The sequence below is a fragment of the Carcharodon carcharias genome, chromosome 1 (genome assembly GCF_017639515.1).
Source record: "Carcharodon carcharias isolate sCarCar2 chromosome 1, sCarCar2.pri, whole genome shotgun sequence".
Taxonomy (NCBI): domain Eukaryota; kingdom Metazoa; phylum Chordata; class Chondrichthyes; order Lamniformes; family Lamnidae; genus Carcharodon; species Carcharodon carcharias.
This window is the reverse complement of record NC_054467.1, coordinates 207,859,779-207,878,985: the sequence shown is the minus strand read 5'-3', so window position 1 is coordinate 207,878,985 and position 19,207 is coordinate 207,859,779. Positions and strand designations below refer to the sequence as shown.

Below are 19,207 nucleotides of genomic sequence, written 5' to 3'. Positions count from 1 at the left end.
CACAAGTACATAATTAGCTCTAAAGCACTTTGGGACATCCTGAGTTTGTAAAAATCTCCCTATAAATATATGTTCTTAAGTCATATTCATTAGTACTTATGTTACTAAATTATGCACGGTGTGATTTCACCCCAGTTGAAGGTTACTTCTGTTGATACATTTTTATGGTCATTAGAATGTGACTTTTTTTCTGTTGTTCTTGCCAGATTTTAGAACACAATCAATGTGTAAATGAGTGTGAAAGAAAACAAGAGAAATTCATGATGGTGATAAGATGCAATCAAACATTGGTTCTGTAAGTTTGCACATTGGATGAGGAAGGGAAGATATGAATAGGTCAGTAAGGCAAATCCCCATCTTTAAAATCCTCACCCCTTCAAGATCACTCACTCAGCTCATGCCAAGGGAGAAGTTAGCAGCATCTTGCCAGCACAAGGTTAGTGACTAAGGACCTACACTGTTATATTTGCAGGTGTGTGAGGCACCATCTTGCATTTTCCTGCCTGTCTTCCTCTGCTCCAGTCTCCACCTGATTGGTGTTAGATCTGAATTTGATTTCGGTCTTAGATTTTGAAAGCTTGTTTAGCTGTTTACAGCAGTACCTCAACCAGCATCTGAATAATCATGCTTTGTTTTACTAAAAATGGTGACAGGGTTGCATATTTTTTATGTAACAAAATAAAACATGCCAGAATCACATTCAATCACAAATGTATTTATTTCAATATCAGGACAAATGTCCATTCATATCAATATTAAATATTCTGCTGTATATCATTGTTTCCAACTTCAATCTTGTGAGAGCACAAGCTGGGCTACCCATCCGACTTCTGGGAAATAAAGGGATGAAAGTTAACAATAAGATTTAAAGAATAAGATAAAGAAAATGTTTTTATGAAGTAGTAAGCTGAGATATTCGCCCTATGGGCAAATGGACTGAATGGAATAGGTATCAAAACTGAAAATCAGACCACAAAAATGTTCCTATGAAGCAATTTATTTGAAGCATATCTTATATCCAACAGATTTCATTCAATAATTCACTTAATTATCTTCTTTCACACAATTCCTTAAGTAACAATTTTAAGCCCACAAATATGAAATACAAATTCCTAAATTCACAATTATTATACTCAAAAATATTATTTCACAATGAATTTACTTTGCTTTACTCAGCTTGACTCAAATTTAATTAGATTTATAATTTTTACTATAGGATTTCTGCTAATTATTCTCTACATCCTCAGTGTCACTCTCAAAATCCTCAGGATCAAAATCTACATCTATGCCTATTTTCTCAATGTTTGTAAATACTATGAATATTTCATCATCAGTGTCAAAGACAACATCTGTAGTACCACTCAACATTTTCAGAGTTGCTGTCTGCATTTTCAATGTTTGTTCAAACATTAAATATTTCATGATAGACCACATGAAGTTCTTCCTTCTTAGGTCAAAATAAAGAGATTTCTTGGTGATCCTACTCAGCTGTTATATTTTCTGTCTGGAGAGGGATAGTGCAGGCTGTCCAGAGAGGGGCAGTGCAGGCTGTCCGGGGAGGGATAGTGCAGACTGTCTGGAGAGGGGTAGTGCAGGCTGTCCAGGGAAGGATGGCGCAGACTGTCCAGGGAGGGATAGTGCAGGCTGTCCAGGGAGGGGTGGCGCAGACTGTCCGGGGAGGGGTGGTGCAGACTCCTCATGGCCTAGAGAGGCACGCTGACCTGCTCAAGAGGGTGTTGGTCATTCTTTTAGTTGGGGAGGGGCTGTCTGGGTAGTGATGGTGGCAGAGGAATGTGTCTAAAAGGTGGGGCTGTGGTTTTGGTCCTGAGGATTAAGATTAAGTAGTGGGAGGTGCGGGTACAGTGACAGCGGGACACTGGGTCCAGCAGGGTACTGTGCAGTTTCATGGGGGCATTCACAAAAAGTCAGGTTAGCGGTGGCATTGAGGACAGGACGGGTCAGGGTCAGAATGGGCAGCTGCATTCGGATGGTTAAGGGCTCCAGGGGAGAGCAACGATAAAGACAGAAGGCCAGAACTCGGTGGAATGGTAATCACAGTCGGATTGCATTGCCATTCTGCTCCTTTCTACTTAGCTTAGTCGGGAGCTGCGCATTTTGCCCTGACCTTCCAACTCAGGCTGGGTGAGAAAAGTGCAGCTCTGGATTTCATGAATCCTCTCAGTTGAGTGCATTAGGGGGAAAGAAAGCCATGCTCATTTTTTTAATGGCACTAGTTGTCTTAAAGCAAGTAGGTTTAAAGGTGCCAGCCACATTGAGAAGTTAAATGTGTAAGGTAAGTGTGTAGGATTGGGAGAGGGGTTGGGGTCAGGTAGTCAAGGGTGTTAGAATGAGTTGGGGGGGGGATTCGGGTGGTCAGTAAATGGGGTGTCAGTGGTTTCAGGGAGGTCAGGTTGTCAGTGGAGGAGGTTGGATGATCAGTGAGAGGGTTGGGTGGTCAGTGTCGGGGGGTGGGTGGTCAATAGAGGGGTTAATCAGTAGGTGGGTCAGGTGGTTTGTCGGATGGTTCAGGTGGTTGGTGGGGGTTGTTGGTAGGGTATTCGGGGGGTGGGGTTGGGGTTGTAGTCAGGGGCTCAGGAGGGCAGTCAGGGTGTTGGTGGGTAATCAGGGGTATGGGGGGTTGTCAGGTGGATCATGAGGGTTGTTGGGGTATGAGGGGGTAGTTGGGAGTTCGGGAAGATAGTTGGGGGGTGGCAGGGTAGCCGGGGGGTGAGGGACCCAGAGTTGGGGGGAGGGGTCGGGGGTTCAATACTATAGTTACCCAGGAGTTAGAAGTAGCATTAGTTATTTTAACTTTTCCTGGGTAACTATTCCTGTAAAGCAGTGCAAACTATTGGAAAACTGTGATTTAAGTCAGACTATTGGATGGTTCCCAGTGTAGGGTAATTGCCCATTCGAAGCTTGAACTTCCCGGGCAATTGCTGTGCATTCCTTACGTGGGAACCTCCGGGAGCGGGGATGTTCCCCAGTGCATCTTTGGGGTACCCCACCCAAGAGATCAGAAGTAATGGTCCATTAAATATTATAGGGTCCTGGGTAACGGGGGGGGGGGGAGGTGCAAGGCAAACACGGGTGTCACGAATTTGGTGTTGCTGAAAGAAGATGGGGGAACTTGATGGGTGACAGGGAGAGGGTAGAAGATACTAAAACTTTGTTGATATGAGATGCATACCATTGATTCGCTTACAAAGTTGCAACACAGCCTCACGGTGAGAGCCAGGACTCGAAGTGGGAAGAGGATTTTCAACGGTGGGTGGAGTTATTGGTGTGCTTAGTGGGCCAACTGAACAGGCACCCGAATAATCATTAGTCAACTGGGTGGAGAACCATGCTCAGGTGCATTCTCATCTCTATGGTTAAAACCCCAAGACAGCAGGAGCAGCATTGCTCATAACTCATGGGTCTCATTGCAGCATCATTCCAGCAAGGTCGGGAACAACAGTGAAGCTTCAGCTGAAGGCCATCTCCTCTTAACCAAGGCAGGGACAGCCGGAGTGGGAGATGGAAGTGGAGTTCCAAGGGGTGAGGGTGAGGAATGGCCCCAATGTGCCAGGTTGTAACCTTGAGGTATCCGGGTAGATAATAATGACAGATAAAGGGGTGGCTGTTACATCTATGATGGCAAGGACAGGGTCTACCGAAAGTGTCTCGAGGGTTTTGGAGGGAAGCTTAATATTGTTTGAGGGAGGGTGCACAGACATGGCTTTCATGGCTCTGGATGCAGGCAGTATGTATCCATACATATGGATGTCTGTAGGAGAGGAGCACTCATCTGTGGTCCTCCAGTATGGGCTGGAGTAGCGGGACGGGAGGTGCTAGGGTTAGACCAATACTAGGTACAGGCCCTCCCATTGGTGAATTGATCAGGGATGGAAGGAAAGTTTCAAACAGTGTGATGACAACATGGGTCACTGCAATGTGTTCACAGAGCACCTCAGGCATCCCCAATGATGGCTGAAGGCAACCTTACCATTTTGCTAGCCAAGGTCCAACTGAGGACGCACTGGCACAGAGTGGCTCAGCACCAGGAACAGCAATGATCAGAGCAGCAAGAGGCAGCGGCTGTGGTGGCTGATCATAACGCATTCTCAGAAGGATCTAATCAGGTGACCAGTACCTGCTGGGTGGCCAGATTTGTACCAAGGCCTCAACTTCAGCAGTGATACGCAAGGAGACTCCTGCAGAGATCAGGATCCTTATACCTTGCACATGGATGATGTGAGGCAATAAATGGTGATTGCATTGGCCCACAACATCCACGGGTAATCAGCAATGAAGTGCATCGCCCTTAAATGCACGTGATCATTTGACAGCTAGCAACATGATGAGAATACTACAAGCATACTCATGGTGCAATTATACATATATTTACAATTGTGATTGATTTTACAGTGATTTTGCATCTGTGCCACCTTTGTGCCCTGAATGTTTCTAAATCTTTCTTTTCCTAATGCTACACCTTTGTGCAACCCTGACATCCACAGCTGAGATGGAGGCAGCTGGATGACTGCTATGCCCTGTTGACTGTGCTGACATTGGTGGGCGTCCTCTGGTGGCCCAAGGCCTAGAGGACCCGGCCTGCTTAGGGTCTCCTGCTCAGGTGCAGGTGCACCCTCCTTGGCCTGACCTGCTGGAGGTAATGGGGTCACTGGCAGAGGGGAGGTGGAGCGGTAGGGTGCCCTTGGAGTGTTGTTGGATGAAGACTCCAGGGTGCCTAGCTTGCACTCCTCCTTCCTGTGGGTGCCCGATGGCACCTGCCTGACTCCTGAGGAAAAGGGGCACCTAGCGGGAGGTCAAGTTGCCTGTGCCCCTCATGCCTAGCCACTGCTGCACTACACCAATGGCCAAAGTGATGGGATGAAAGTGCAAGCACATATCCAGCAGCCACTGTGCATTCTGCTGGACCTGGGCATCCAAGGCATCTGCCACCCTTCCCATGGAGATTGCTCGCATGCCAGAGCCACAACAGAAGACAGAAGGTGGACAGACTCCTCCAGCCTTCGGTCCAGGTTGTTCATGACCTTTGGCAGCTCTGCCTGGTGTTCCCCATGTGCCTCTGCATCTCCATCAGATCTCCTATGGCCGGGTCCAGAGGCTCATTATCCTCATGGGGCTCAGCAGGGATCTAGTCTCCAGCAGAGCTCCAAGTGTCAGAGACCTCAGCTGTCACTTCCTCAATCAGCTGTGGACCCATGTTAGTGATGTGCTCACCAGATTGTGACCCCGAGTCTACTCTAGAATGTGCACCCACTGAGGTGAATGTACCTGTGCTGGTGGAGGATGTAGATGAACACCTTCCGACACAGCTGGGCTGTTCTGTAGGCACCACTAACCTCCGCTGCAACCTCTGCCCAGGCTGCCATGGTCAGATGGGAGGAACTCCTGCTGCCATCCCTGGGAAGCAGGACCTCCTGCCTTTCCTGGACAGCCTGCAGGAGAATCTACAGGGAGTCTTCACTAAACCGTGGGGCCACACATTGTCTGCTCTTGGACATATTTTGATCTGCAGAATCCAGAGCTCCTGCCTTGCAGTGAGTGAATGGCTGTCCAGGTACATTTTAAATATGGTGCCAGGACCTTCAGCCCCATGAGGTAATGGCAGCGATGGTGACTTTCTGCCCTTATGGATGCATATGTAATGAGCTGCACAGCAGAAATCACCCTCACTTCCACTTCTGCCACCAAAATTATACTCCAGAAAAGATTCCACCCACAGTGTAGGCAGGGCCACAGGATCCCTGCTAGGGAGCAGACCAAAGCTCCCCCGGTGGAGTTCTGGATATCATTTTACTATATGCCCCTTGGTCCAAGGCATCACCTGACCAAGTTTGAGATTGGCCCAAGGGCCTTGGAAGAGTTTGCCAACAGACAGAGAGACAGACATTTTACTTTTATGTAGATAGATATGTATATTGAGCCTGAATAGACCACTGTGATTCATATGGCCAGCCACAGTTACTAGGAAATATCACATTTCACAATATCTCTTTCTCCTCAATTAAATTTTTCACCAGATTCTTTTCCAAATCTCTCTCGAATTTGTTTCCCCTGGTGCCCATTCTCTCTGCCTGCAATAGTTCAATCTAAAGTGTCTCTTCATCATCCCTCTGCTACGTTTATGCCCTTTTTTAGAATCTCGTAGAATCTGTGACTATTTTAAAAATGCCAAGGGTGATTTTGACTTTGTGCGATAATGTAAAATGGGTGAAATGTTTCCTATGGGATCATGTGAAGCAGGGCAGTAGGGTCAAGAAACAGGCGACACTGATTTAAGGTGATTGGCAAAAGAAACAATGGCATCTTGAGAAAATCTTTTTCACACAGCAAGTGGTTAGGATCTGGAATACACTGCCTGACAGAATAGTGGAGGAAGGTTCACTCAAGATCTTCAAAAGAGAATTAGATAAATATCTGAAGAGGAAAACACTACAGGGCTATGAAGAAAAGGCAGGGGAATGGGAATAGGTGAGTTCCTCTTGCTGTAAGCTGGCACAGACATGACAGGCCAAATGGCCTCTTTGTTTGCTGCAACCATTCTATGATATTATGATTCCATGAATGAAAAATTTGCCTTGTCCACTGCTGGTCCTTCCACAGCCCCCTCTTCCATGACGTACCTCCCTCCCAAACCCACAACCCCACCCCCTCCCTCCGCCCACCCCCTGAAAATTTCACCAAATGCTGTAAAGGGGATACAGTAAGGGCCAAAAAGAGGAAGTCAAATGGAATGCCTTCCTCATTTTAACATATCTTGCCATGATTGATAGCGTTTCCTTCCCTAATTGACTCTAGCTCACCAAGGCTCCTTCACCAGCACCTTCCCAAGGTGCAACCTCAACCACCCAGAAGAACACAGGTAGTAGATACAAGGGAAGACTACCATTCTGAATTGGAAATATATTCCTTCACTGTCACTGGGTCAAAATTCTGGAACTCCCTTGCCAACAGCATGTGGGTGTACATATACCACGTGGACCGCAGTGTTTCAAGAAGGCTGCTCACAACCACCTTCTCAAGGGCAACTGGGGATGGGCAATAAATGTTAGCCTAGCCAGTTAGCCCAGCCAGTGGACTCACAGTCCATGAATGAATTAAAATATAAATCAGTCATTGTGTAATATGTACAGGGTTTCCCCTTCCTGTCATCGAATTCCTGAAACAATCGAGCAGCTGACTCATAATGATCAATGTCAGTATTGATTTTTATAGACTTTTGCAGATGATAAAAGTAAGGATTGTTTTTTATAATATACCTTTCAAACCTTACCATAAGTCATCTTAAGTAGTTTATCATTCCAAGAAGTCATTGGAGCTCCTTTTTACTGCTGAGTCTCTACATCATTGCTCCAATTTTATTCCTGGCTGGTCTGTGGGAATCTCAGGTCTCTCTGGTCTGTGACAAAAGTTAGTTTTGTGATTTGCAGTAAATTGGCATAATAATTAGAAATACATAGAAAACAAGGTTACATATTGACTTCTAATTCCCATTTTTCGTTGATCTACAACATTCAAAGAGTAACAGCCCATCACTAGCACTTAAAAATTGCTTTGCAGATCCTTTCTTAAACAGTATTGCATCTGCAACAGTAAAACAATATGCTTATCTCCAGTCAGTTAGGCAATATTTTGACAGTTGAAAGTTTCACAACTAAGGGAAGGAAATTCATAATTATGATAATTACTTAATTACCTTTCATTTGATTAAATATATTCTTGCAATATAAACAGATACGCCATGGTGCTGTTCACAGAGAGTTTGCAGTTTTATTAGAAAGGAGGGTGATGTGAAATCATATTCCCAGAGACATTAGCTCATCAACACTCACGGTAGACCTGACACCTGGTAGTACTAGGTTGGGGAATTGGGATGAGCAGTATTTTGGGATGGACTCCCAGGTCCAGGAGCATTGGGAAGGATTGGTGTGTGTGGAGCTAAGGTTTGGCGGGGTAGCAGTGAGGGGTGGTGGGATCCATGGTTCCAGACACATGGGAGGAGGAAGGTTTTAAGGAATGCTGAGAAATGTCCTGAGTTCCACAATTATCGAGAAAGGTGGCCCCTGGGAGAGAGTATGCTCTTGAAGTGGAAGGATGAGATCAGCAAGCACTGACAATGTGTTCCAGGAGTTGTGATCACTGATAAGGATCTATGAACTTTAGAGGGAGGAAAATGAGGAAGGATATCGTGGGGTTCAGCAGGATTCAGGAGGAGGTCTTGAATCATTGGGAGTTGCTGGGATCTGGCTGTATTGCGGGGAGCTGACTATAACACCCCTACAGAGTCAGGAGCACTCAGGGGAATCAGTGCCTTTAGAACTCACAGGCTCCAATTTCCTGTGTCCCAACTTGTCAACCAACTCCACCATCATTTCCTCATCATCAGCTGGTTCCTATTTCTTAAATAATTTTCTATTTGTTAAATTTTCTATTTGTTAAAATTAATAGACAGGAAATCAAGGGCTGAGGGTATTCATTTTCCAGAAATTCAGTGTGTACCGGAAATAGACCATTAGTGATTTTGATTTATTCCAGTCTCTAATAAGCAAAATTTCCATAAACAAAGAAAAATAAACACATAAAATTTCCAATGTTCACAATTTCATTGCTCTTACGTAAAAAGTATTAAGCATTAAATTGCACAGGACAGCGTTTTAACTGAATAAAAAAAACAATGACTGATAAAATAAATGAACTTGTGATTTTGTTTCTTAATTTAATGAGAAGCCTATGACACCTACTGTTACTGTTTCCACGCGCTGCCTCTCACAAAATAACACAATCTATATATTATTAAAATCATTATGTCCTGTCACCTCTAAATATTGCTTACAGTCTTTTCAATATTAATTGTATCAGTACTATATTACATTTCTAATTGCTCGTGATAAAGTACCTGTAGGCAATGTAACAATAGTGTTGCCCGTTTCTCTCTGTCATAAAATTCTTGAACTCCTATGCAATCCCCAAGTTAAAATTACAGTACTTGTTTTAAGTCACTACCAGATGACAGGTTCTGGATATTAGGCAACCTTGTAAACCAGAATTGTCAACCTTCATTGAACAATTAATCATCTCCCATTTTTTCTCAGTAACTCAAATTCCTAATATGCAAAATAAGAGTTTAGACAAAATAAACATTCAAAAATGTATAATTCACAATAACATAACTAAAAATAATCCTTTGAATTTCAATCTGTGTCCTTTATTGTTTCATAATTTTTTAATTGAAACCCTCAACTTCTGCCAGACCTGGGCCATAATTTAGTAGTTTGTCCAGAGCTTTGACACTGTGAGCTGCATTTTTTTATGCAACATGCAAATAATTTCTAAGGATCTACCTTTCATTTAGTGATACTAATTGAATTTTTTTTAACTTCCAGCTGTTTCTGCCTAGTAGCTTTCTTCAAATAGTTTAAAATACAAGGGGATAAACTTTTAAAGCTTTATTGAAAGAAAGAAATTTCATTTATACCGTTCCTTTCATGATTTCAGGTCCCGAAGCGCTTTACAGCCAATGAAGTGCTTTTTACAGTGTATTCACTGTTGTAATGTTGGAAGTGCAGCAGCCAGTAATGTGATAAGACCATTGAGTTTGCTTTAGTGTTATTGTTTGAGGGCTAAATATGGGCAAGGGCACTGGGAGAACTTCCCTGATCATCTTCAAACTAGTCTTCTGTGGTCTTTTCTGTCCATTTCTGCCCGCGGTGTCTTGGTGGCTCCTATGTTCCTGTGTTTAATGTTCAGTCTAAAAAACAGCACCTCCAACAGTGCAATACCTCTGAAGTACTGCAATGGTGTGTCAGCTTGGATTATGTGCTCAAGTCTTCAGAGTTGGGAATTGAACTCACAAACTTGAGGCAAGAGTGCTGCCAACTGAGCCGCAATTGCATTAGGCAAAGTTTACACTAAGCTTTTCCTAAAAAAAAAAGGGAAAACAGTGCATGTTTGTGTGTGAGGAAGGAGACACACTGTGCTACCTTTTCAGGCCCTACTTACATCAGGAAGATGGCGGGGGGCAGAGCCCAAAAATAACAGTGCAATCTGGGTGTCAACTTTGAGACACCAATCCAGATGCTGACAGTTCACCAGGCCGGGGAAGGGCAGAACAGTGATGCCGGGGAAGGGCGGAACAGTGATCCTGTCCAATCCCTGACTGAAACAAATCAGAGTAGTAAAAAAAGCTGATTAAGAACTTGCTAAAAGGTGATGGGGCTGTTGGAATTTTTACCGAGTGCCCGGGTTTCATGCAATGTCCGGGGCTGACCAACTGGCTGAAGGGAGGTGGATACAGAGTGAGAATCGGCAGTTATGATCACCCCAGGGAATTATTGTGGCCCCATAATAAGGCTAATGATGCGGAGGGTGACATGGCCATTAGGACGCAAGTGTTCTTGGTGCCATGCAGGTGGCAGGGAGAGTGAGGACTGAGCACACAGGCATTTTAGGGGGTTGTCACTCTCCTGGCGTTGCAGAGGATCCAGGGCAAGGCTGCCAATCACACTAGGACAGCCGCCTGACCACAAGAAAGGCTGTAGCTGGCAATGGAGGCATGACTTTTAGATATTGGGCCAAATGGCAATGAAGGGCAACACCACTGATCTGCAGGTGAGCACCTTGATTTTCTTGCCCCCAACCAATGTCCATGTGGTGAATACCCACTCTCCCCCACCACCTGGGCAGTGCCAATGGCATTTCCTTACCAAGAGTCAACATTTGCCCCAATGACCCTCTTATGGAGTTGGGATGACTAGCTCCCCACCTGCTTCCCTTCAGTTGATCTGCAACAGACAGCTCATGAAACCCATACTCCTCCTTCAACATTCTACCCTTCCCCACCTCCGACCCCACCTTTGGGAAGGAGGGTGCAAAAAGTGATCCCTGGGCAGTCTAAATCAGTTACCCACTTCATCTGACCCACCTTTGTTCCTGCCCCATGGGCTCCAGTTGGACAGAGAACTTGTCTCCATATCAGTTAAAGGCCCAGCCACATGAAAATTATGACTTTAACCAGATTCCCACCGTAGGCAGGTTCCTCTCCCAAAAACTGTCCCAACTCATGTTTCCCACCTCCCTGAGAAAAATTCAACCCACTGAATAAGAAAAGTTATACCTGTTATAATTCAGGTTTAGGCTGTATAAGCCGCAGAAAGTATAGAAAGCTGACAGGGAGAAAGAAGCTTGGTTAGGGGGGAGAAAGAAAGAATCTCTTAAAAGTTCAACTTTCAAAATTAGAAACAATAATATAATTACTGTTAAATCTTTATTATCTGGCAAGTGCAGAGAATGGAGGTTAATTAATAATGCCGATTAATGGAGAGTTCCATCTACCAAAGGAATACGCTGCAATACTTGTAGCATGACCTAATATGCAAGTACTCAGGAAGTAAGTTTCTTTTTGCTTCTAATTTTCAACAGTACATTAAAACATTAAAACAGTATACAGGTATGGGTTCCAGATAACTTCATAATTGCTGCCGGTTATTAAAGTGACTATTCCTTTTAGGAGCACATCAGAAATTCTGGTTCGCAGAGAATTCCGGTTGGTACAGTGCCAGATAACACCAAGTTTACTATCTTTTTTAATTTCTTCACAGGGTGTGGGGGATACCGGTAAGATTGCATTTATTGACCAACACGTTTGTCCTGATTTGGGCCTGTTCCTTATTCCGATACCATCCCCGCGGTTACGGTGCTGCCACAAAAACATTTGAGGGAGGAAAACACAGATGATGAGCAAATTGCAGTGTATCTCTGAGTCAGCATGTTGTGTGATTTGGAAGCCAGCGAATTATCCGATCTGAGTTTTGTTGGCACTTAAAAAGGATTATTTCTCCTTGCTTATACCTGTGAGACAAGAGATTAGAACTACCAACACCTTTGAAACAGAGAATTTAAAAATGTAAGTTGAACTTTTAAAGAAACAAAGCCTTCTTAAAGGAAGCAGGAAATGAGGAGAGGAGACAACTCGCTTGAGGGTTAGGTGTGTTAGGGCACTGGCCCCTGGGTGGTTGGAAATAGATAATTACAGGTGAGATGTGCATGAAGGAGCAGGATTGAATATGTAGCTCTGAGGTGAAGAGGTAACGATAACGGGATGGAGATTTTTAAAGCATCCATTGTTCTTGAAGAAAACATCAGTGAATTATTAACGGCGTAGTGGTATTGTCTGGACTAGTAATCCAGAGATCCAGGGTGATGCTCTAGGTACTTGGGTTCGAATCCCACCACGGCAGATGGTGGAATCATACATGACACCACCATCACCTTCCCTGGCCATGTTCTGTTCCACAGGCAGGACAGGCCCAGCAGAGGTGGCAGGACAGTGATATACAGTCAGGAGGGGATAGGTTTCAAACAAATCTAGCAACTCAAGGCTGGGCAACCATGAGGTGCTGTGGGCCATCAGCAGCAGCAGAATTGTACTCAAACACAATCTGTAACCTCATGGCCTGGTATATCCCCCACTCTACCCTTACGATCAACCCTGGATCAATGGAGAGTGCAGGAGGGCATGCCAGGAGCAGCACCAGGAATACCTGAAAATGAGGTGTAACACAAGACTACTTGCATGCCAAACAGCAAGTGATAGACAGGGCTAAGTGATCCCACAACCAATGGACCACATATAAGTTCAGCAGTCCTGCCACATCCAGTCGTGGTAGACAATGAAACAACTCATTGGAGGAGGAGGCTCCACAAATATCCCCATATCCAATGATGGAGGAGCTCAGCACATCAGTGCAAAAGATAAGGCTGAAGCATTTGCTACAATCTTCAGCCAGAAGTGCCGGGTGGATGATCCATCCCAGCCTCCTCCAGAGGTCCCCAGCATCATAGATGCCAGTCTTCAGCCAATTCAATTCAGTCCATGTCATATCAAGAGACGGCTGAAGGCACTGGGCCCTGATGATATTCCGGTAATAGTACTGAAGACTTGTGCTCCAGAACTTGCTATGCTCCTAGCCAAGCTGTTCTAGTACAGCTACAACACAGGCATCTACCAGGCTATGTGGAAAATTGCCCAGGTATGTCCTCCATGCAAAAAGCAGGACAAATCCAACCCGGCCAATTATTGGCCCATTAGTCTACTCTCGATTATCAGCAAAGTAATAGAAGGGGTCATCAACAGTGCTATCAAGCAACACTTGTTTAGCAATAATCTGCTCACTGACGCCCAGTTTGGGTTCCGCCAGGGCTACCCAGCTCCTGACTTCATTACAGCCTTGGTTCAAACATGAGCAAAAGAGCTGAACCCCTGAGGTGAGGTGAGAGTGACTGCCCTTGACATCAAGGCCATATTTGACTGTGGCATCAAGGAGATCTAGCAAAGCTGGAGTCAATGGCAATCAGGGGAAAAGCTCTCCATTGGTTGGAATCATACCTAGCACAAAAGAAAATGGCTGTGGTTTTTGGAGATCAGTCATCTCAGCTCCAGGACATCACTGCAGGAGTTCCTCAGGGGAGTGTCCTCGGCCCAACAATCTTCAGCTGCTTCAGCAATGACCTTCCTTCCATCATAAGGTCAGAAGTGGGGATGTTCGCTGATGATTGCACAATGTTCAGCACCATTCGCCACTCCTCAGATACTGAAGCGGTCCATGTCCAAATGCAACAAGACCTGGACAATAGCCAGGTTTGGGCTGATAAGTGGCAAGTAACATTCGCGCCACACAAGTGTCAGACAATGACCATCTCAGATAAGAGAGAATCCAACCATCGCCCCTTGATGCTCAATGGCATTACCATCACTGAATTCCCCACTATCAACATCTTGGGGGGTTACCATTGACCAGAAACTGAACTAGACTAGCCATATAAATACTGTGGTTACAAGAGCACGTCAGAGGCTAGAAATCCTGCGATTAGTAACTCACCTCCTGACTCCGCAAAGCCTGTCCACCATCTACAACACAAGTCAGGATGGAATACTCCCCACTTGCCTGGATAAGTGCAGCTCCTACAACATTCAAGAAGCTTGACACAATCCAGGGCAAAGAAACTCGCATGATTGGCACCACATCCGCAAACATTCACTCTCTCCACTACTGACGCACAGTAGCAGCAGTGTGTATCATCTATAAGATGCACTGCAGGAATTTGCCAAGGCTCCTTCGATAGCGCCTCCCAAACCCACGATCACTTCCATCAGGAAGGAGAAGAGCAGCAGATAGATGGGAACACCACCACCTGGAAGTTCCCTTCCAAGCCACTCACCATCTTGACTTGGAAATATATCACCGTTCCTTCGCTGTATCAAAATCCTGGAACTCCCTTCCTAACAGCACTCTGGGTGTACCCACACCACATGGACTGCAGCTGTTCCAGAAGGCTGCTCACCACCACCTTCTCATGGGCAATTAGGAATGGGCAACAAATGCTGACCCAGCCAGCAAGGCCCACATCCCATAAAAAAAAGAGTGAATCAGCGCTGAGCTTTGCAGATATCTGAAATATGAAAGAATCAGAATAATTCTGAACAGAATTCACATCTCTTGAATGAGTAAGTATTTTCTTTTTATGTGTCTTACAATATATAAATTTGAATCAAATTTCGCCTGTCGCAGAACAAATATACAATTGAAATGCATCTCCTTATTTGGACAATGTGATATCTTTTTTAAAAAAAATTCAATCCTTTTCCAAATGGGTAAAGGATATGGTCAAAAAGATCTTCCCTTAACTGCATCAAAGTTGTCAGTTTAGTATATAAAAACAAATTTTAGCTGGGTTAGTTTGTTTGTACTTTGGTCAACCAACATTTTTGGGCTGACATGGACAGAGACCCATCACCGTGCGCTGTGTTATATTGCTGCAGCAGGCTCTCACCGCTGGACGTAGTTTGTCAGTGGCAGACAATTAGAGGCTGGCAGCTCAACAGTCTCAGCAGCACCACCTTGTTAGGTGGCCACTCCTGGGGCTGCATCTGGAAGAAGAGGCCATGGAAGGACAGTGCCCGCCCAACCAGGTTTTAGTGGTTACTGGTGCCAGTCAGGCTGGGTCAGGCAAGATAGGGGTGGATGGGGCTCGGGTGGTTGGTGAGGGCAAGTGGCCACCATTGCTGTGGGGGTGGCTATTGCCACCTGGGGGCCATGCTGTGGGACAAAGCATGACAGAATAGGAAGGACCACCCCAGCCCACTGGAGGTTACCAAGGTTTACCTGGTGGTTTTCCTACTTGCCGAGGGATCCACTTGTTGCTGGTAAAATGGCGGCAAGAGGTCCTTAATTGGCCACCTAAGTGGCTCAATTGGCCTTTGGGCAAGAGGGTCATCCACCATCCTGACTTGGAAATATATCGCTGTTCCTTCACTGTCATGTTTTGTCCCACAGCGGGGCCCCCAGGTGGCAATGTCCACCCCCACAGCGAAGGTGCCACTTGCTCTCACCAACCATCCCAGCTCCAACGCCCCCAACCACTCCACCCCATCAACCCCCGTTTTGCCCGCCCCTGGAACGCCACCAGCAAGATGGCAGGAAAATGATGTACACTCCACACCCAGCCTTCCCTCACCATTTTATAGCCCCCCAGCCCACACACCCCCACCCTGACCCCCTCACCCCCTGCCTCCAAGCACCTCCCCTGAGTCTCTAAGCTATTAACAAGTACCCACTAGGGTCTGGACACTGTCCCTCACTGGGGGGCCACATCCCACTTAGCAAAGTCCAGAATTTAAATACAGCTTGGTAGAGCCAAGGCTTCTAGTAAACCTTCTGTAGCTTGTCCAGTTAGGGTCAATCTATCTGTTGAAGTATTAGTTAACTAATTCTGACCTTCATACTTTAAAAGAAGATATAGAAGTACTGGAGAACATGTGAGGGAAAGAGATACACTGAACATGAGTACATGAGAGAAAAGGGAATAAAAAGATATGAAATGTTGCAGATGGAATAGAAGGGTACCCATGTAGAATATAAACTAGAGATAAAAACAAAAAAACTGCGGATGCTGGAAATCCAAAACAAAAACAGAATTACCTGGAAAAACTCAGCAGGTCTGGCAGCATCGGCGGAGAAGAAAAGAGATCTTCTCCGCCGATGCTGCCAGACCTGCTGAGTTTTTCCAGGTAATTCTGTTTTTGTTTTAGAATATAAACTAGTTGGGACGAGTGGCTTGTTTTGGTGCTGCATATTCCATGTTATTCAATGTAATTTTATTTGTTTTTATATGTTCATCAAGGTGGGGGATATTAGTGGTAGAAATGGAATACTTTCCTGTCTCAAGCACCGAACATTACCATCAGCACCTCTGCATTTGGTGTAGACAATAAAGCTATGACATTATGAACTGAACTTTGACAGATGAGTAAAATGGATGATAGTAGCTTGGTTTCCCATTATACACCCCATCCACCTTACCTAATTCTCCTTTCCATTGACTCACTGGTCTAGGTTTTAGGCCTGCGGTGTTCTAACTCTCAGACCTCATTTAAATCAGAGAACAGACAGGAAAGGACCACAGATCCTGCTGGGAGATGATCATGGCAGCATTGGGGTGATTGCCAGATTGCAGTTAAGTAGTGGTGAGGTTGTTTCGGGAGGGGAGGAAGGTGTCTGGAACAGTGGAGGCCTTGACTTTGCCCAAGGGAAAGGTTTTATCCCTTACCTTAAGGGCTGCTTCTCATGGAAACCCAATCAACATCAATGACAGAGGCTATTACCTGAAACTGACAGGCTGTTGCTAAAGCCATTAAAATTGGAGATCAACAGGAATGGAGCAAGAAATGGAGCTGCTCCATCTGGTCACCCACTCAACTCTATTCACTGCAACTGGCCTCACTCAATAGTCATGATTCCCCACTTTTGCTTTTGGAGGCATTTACAGGAGGTAGATTCCAAAAAGCCAGGTTTATGCCCAAGCCACAATTAACCATGGGCTCAATTTTCACAGCCTTTGGTGACAGATTGGGAGGCAGAAGGTCTATAATATGTCAAGGGTAGGTGTCAGGAGGAAAACCTGATTATTTGCTGCCGCCATGGCATATTACCAGCAGCAGGAACCTCAGCAGAGCAGTTGACAGTCAATTAAGGGCCCCTTCCCACCTCCACTGCCATTTTGCCCATATGGGAAGGTCCTGCTACCAGCTGGGGATGTGGCACTGCCAGGTAAACCCTCCCATCAAGTCCCATGGTGCGGGGGTGGGGGGGGTGTGTGTGTGTGTGTGTGTGTGTGTGGAGGGGAGGCACTCTTCCTGAAGGCCGCTCCATGGGCCATGGAGGGCCCCCTGGCAGCATTGGCCATTCCTGTGACTAAGGTGCTGCCATTTAAAGGGGGCCTACCCCCTTATCTCTGAGACCTGCCTGTCTGGACCCGGCTCTTTAGGCCAAACTTTCCCGTTCTTTGAGGATGCCTCGGCATTGATGCCCTCCCCTTCATGCTGCAGCCTCAGCAGTGGACACCACTGATTGGGCTGGCTCTGAGGAGGCTTGGTGGCGTAGGCAGCCATTCTCGATTGTACGGCAAGACCTGCAGAGGCTGGTTAATTGGCCACTGCCAGTAAAATGCTGCCCAGGGTCCTGTTGTTTACCGCCATGGGGGTGGTTCCTACTTTTGGCCTTGGTGGTGGGACCTCATCCGCGTTGGAAAAATTCAGCCCTAGATTTCAACTCTGAGATTCAGGAAACATTGGCTCTTCTCCCTGTTCCTCATGCCATTGCAAAAATTAGGGATGTTTATGGGGGCATCCCCAGGCAGTCCAAAAGGTCACCTGTCGAGCCAAAGTATCCTAAGATTGCTGAGAGGTTCCATTCTGAGCCCAAAATGGCGTCTAAAGTTCAGAAGGCAAAGAACAGTTGTTCCCAGTAGGATTCTTACAAGCATATTTGTTATTGGAAGAGAAGAAATGAAAAAAAATCTGTTACTTTTGATCACTTTTAATCAGAGTGATCTAGTTTCTCTGTGGAGATGACATCTCTTGTACTGCTCCAGAGAGAAGCAAATGCTCCTAATTTGTTGCTAAGCTCCTCCCCAGATGGAGACAGGGTCATTAAAGAAGCTTAGTGGCAACCAGAGGTTTGTTCCCCCACAGTGAAGTAGCAACACCTTGGAACTTGTAGGTAAGAATCTTTTAGTATTTTTGTTTTCCCCTGACATTTACACCCACAGGGATGCAACTAAACCGAAGAAGAAAAACAGCTTCAGAAACTGATTCCTCAGCAGTCTGGTGCGAAAATTATGTTGATTTTCCTCTACTTTTTGTTCCTATTTCTCTCATATACCGAGAGAGGAGCTCACCAAATCACCAGCTACCCTTCAGTTTGAAGATAAAGAGAAGTTGGGCTGACGATCCCCGAAGGTGATCCAATTATTTTTAGAAGTCAAACTTTTAGTGCCATCTAATGGGCAAAATAAGAACTGTAAGCAATAATGCGAAAACGAAGCTCTGCCGAAAGACAAGTTTCACATTTTGGTTCAGCTGATTTATCATGTCACTTGCTTATCGATGCAGAATTACAAGATGAAATTTATATCACAATTTCTTCTTTAAAAAGTTTTTTCTGAAATACTTGTATCTTACATACCGTTAAGTTCAAGGAATTGTTTGGTGACGTGAGAGCTATGGCACTCTGCTCGATTCCTGACTTCAAAGCTCTGTGGAAGTACATCCCAAGTGTTTTGACATCCTGGGGTAATTTTTCAACTTGCAAAAGAATGAATAACATAGTAAAATAATCCACCTCAACTAAAATCTAGATATACCCACCTAAACATATTCCACATAGTCTGTTCAAGGAGGCAGCTCACCTCTACCTTCTCAAGGGCAACTAGGGATGGGCAATAAATGCTGGCCCAGCCAGCGAAGCCCACATCCCCTGGATGATTTTTTTAAAAAACCACCATAGGCAACTGCCATATTTCTTCTCAATTACACAAATCAAGTTAGATTTTCCTTGTCCTGTTTTTGAAATAAAGCAAACAAGTTTAAATTGAACATCACATGAATGCCAGTATGGTTTATGTGCTATGCATTTGGATGAATTCATTCTTTAATTGTGTGACACACTGGGTCCATTTGATGTCCTGAAATGAAAGAATGAACGAGCATTTTCATGGTGCCTTTCTCAACTCCAAGACATCCAACAACTTAAAGACCAATGAGATGTATACACCGTTATACAGTAAGGTCTTACAAACAGCAATGAGACAAAACATAGAAACGTAGAACGGGATTTTCCAGCCCTGTTGTGGGTGGGAC

At 45.1% G+C, this 19,207-nt stretch overlaps 1 long non-coding RNA gene across 1 annotated transcript; it reads right to left on the bottom strand.

Annotated features, from left to right (window-relative positions):
* Window positions 1-703: 703 nt before the first annotated feature.
* On the bottom strand, window positions 704-18,956 carry LOC121283205. Its single transcript, XR_005944206.1, has 4 exons — window positions 18,716-18,956; window positions 18,534-18,603; window positions 7,286-7,411; window positions 704-830 (listed from the first exon to the last, which is right to left on the bottom strand). It is a non-coding gene; the product is annotated as an uncharacterized LOC121283205 (long non-coding RNA).
* Between the last annotated feature and the right edge of the window lie 251 nt (window positions 18,957-19,207).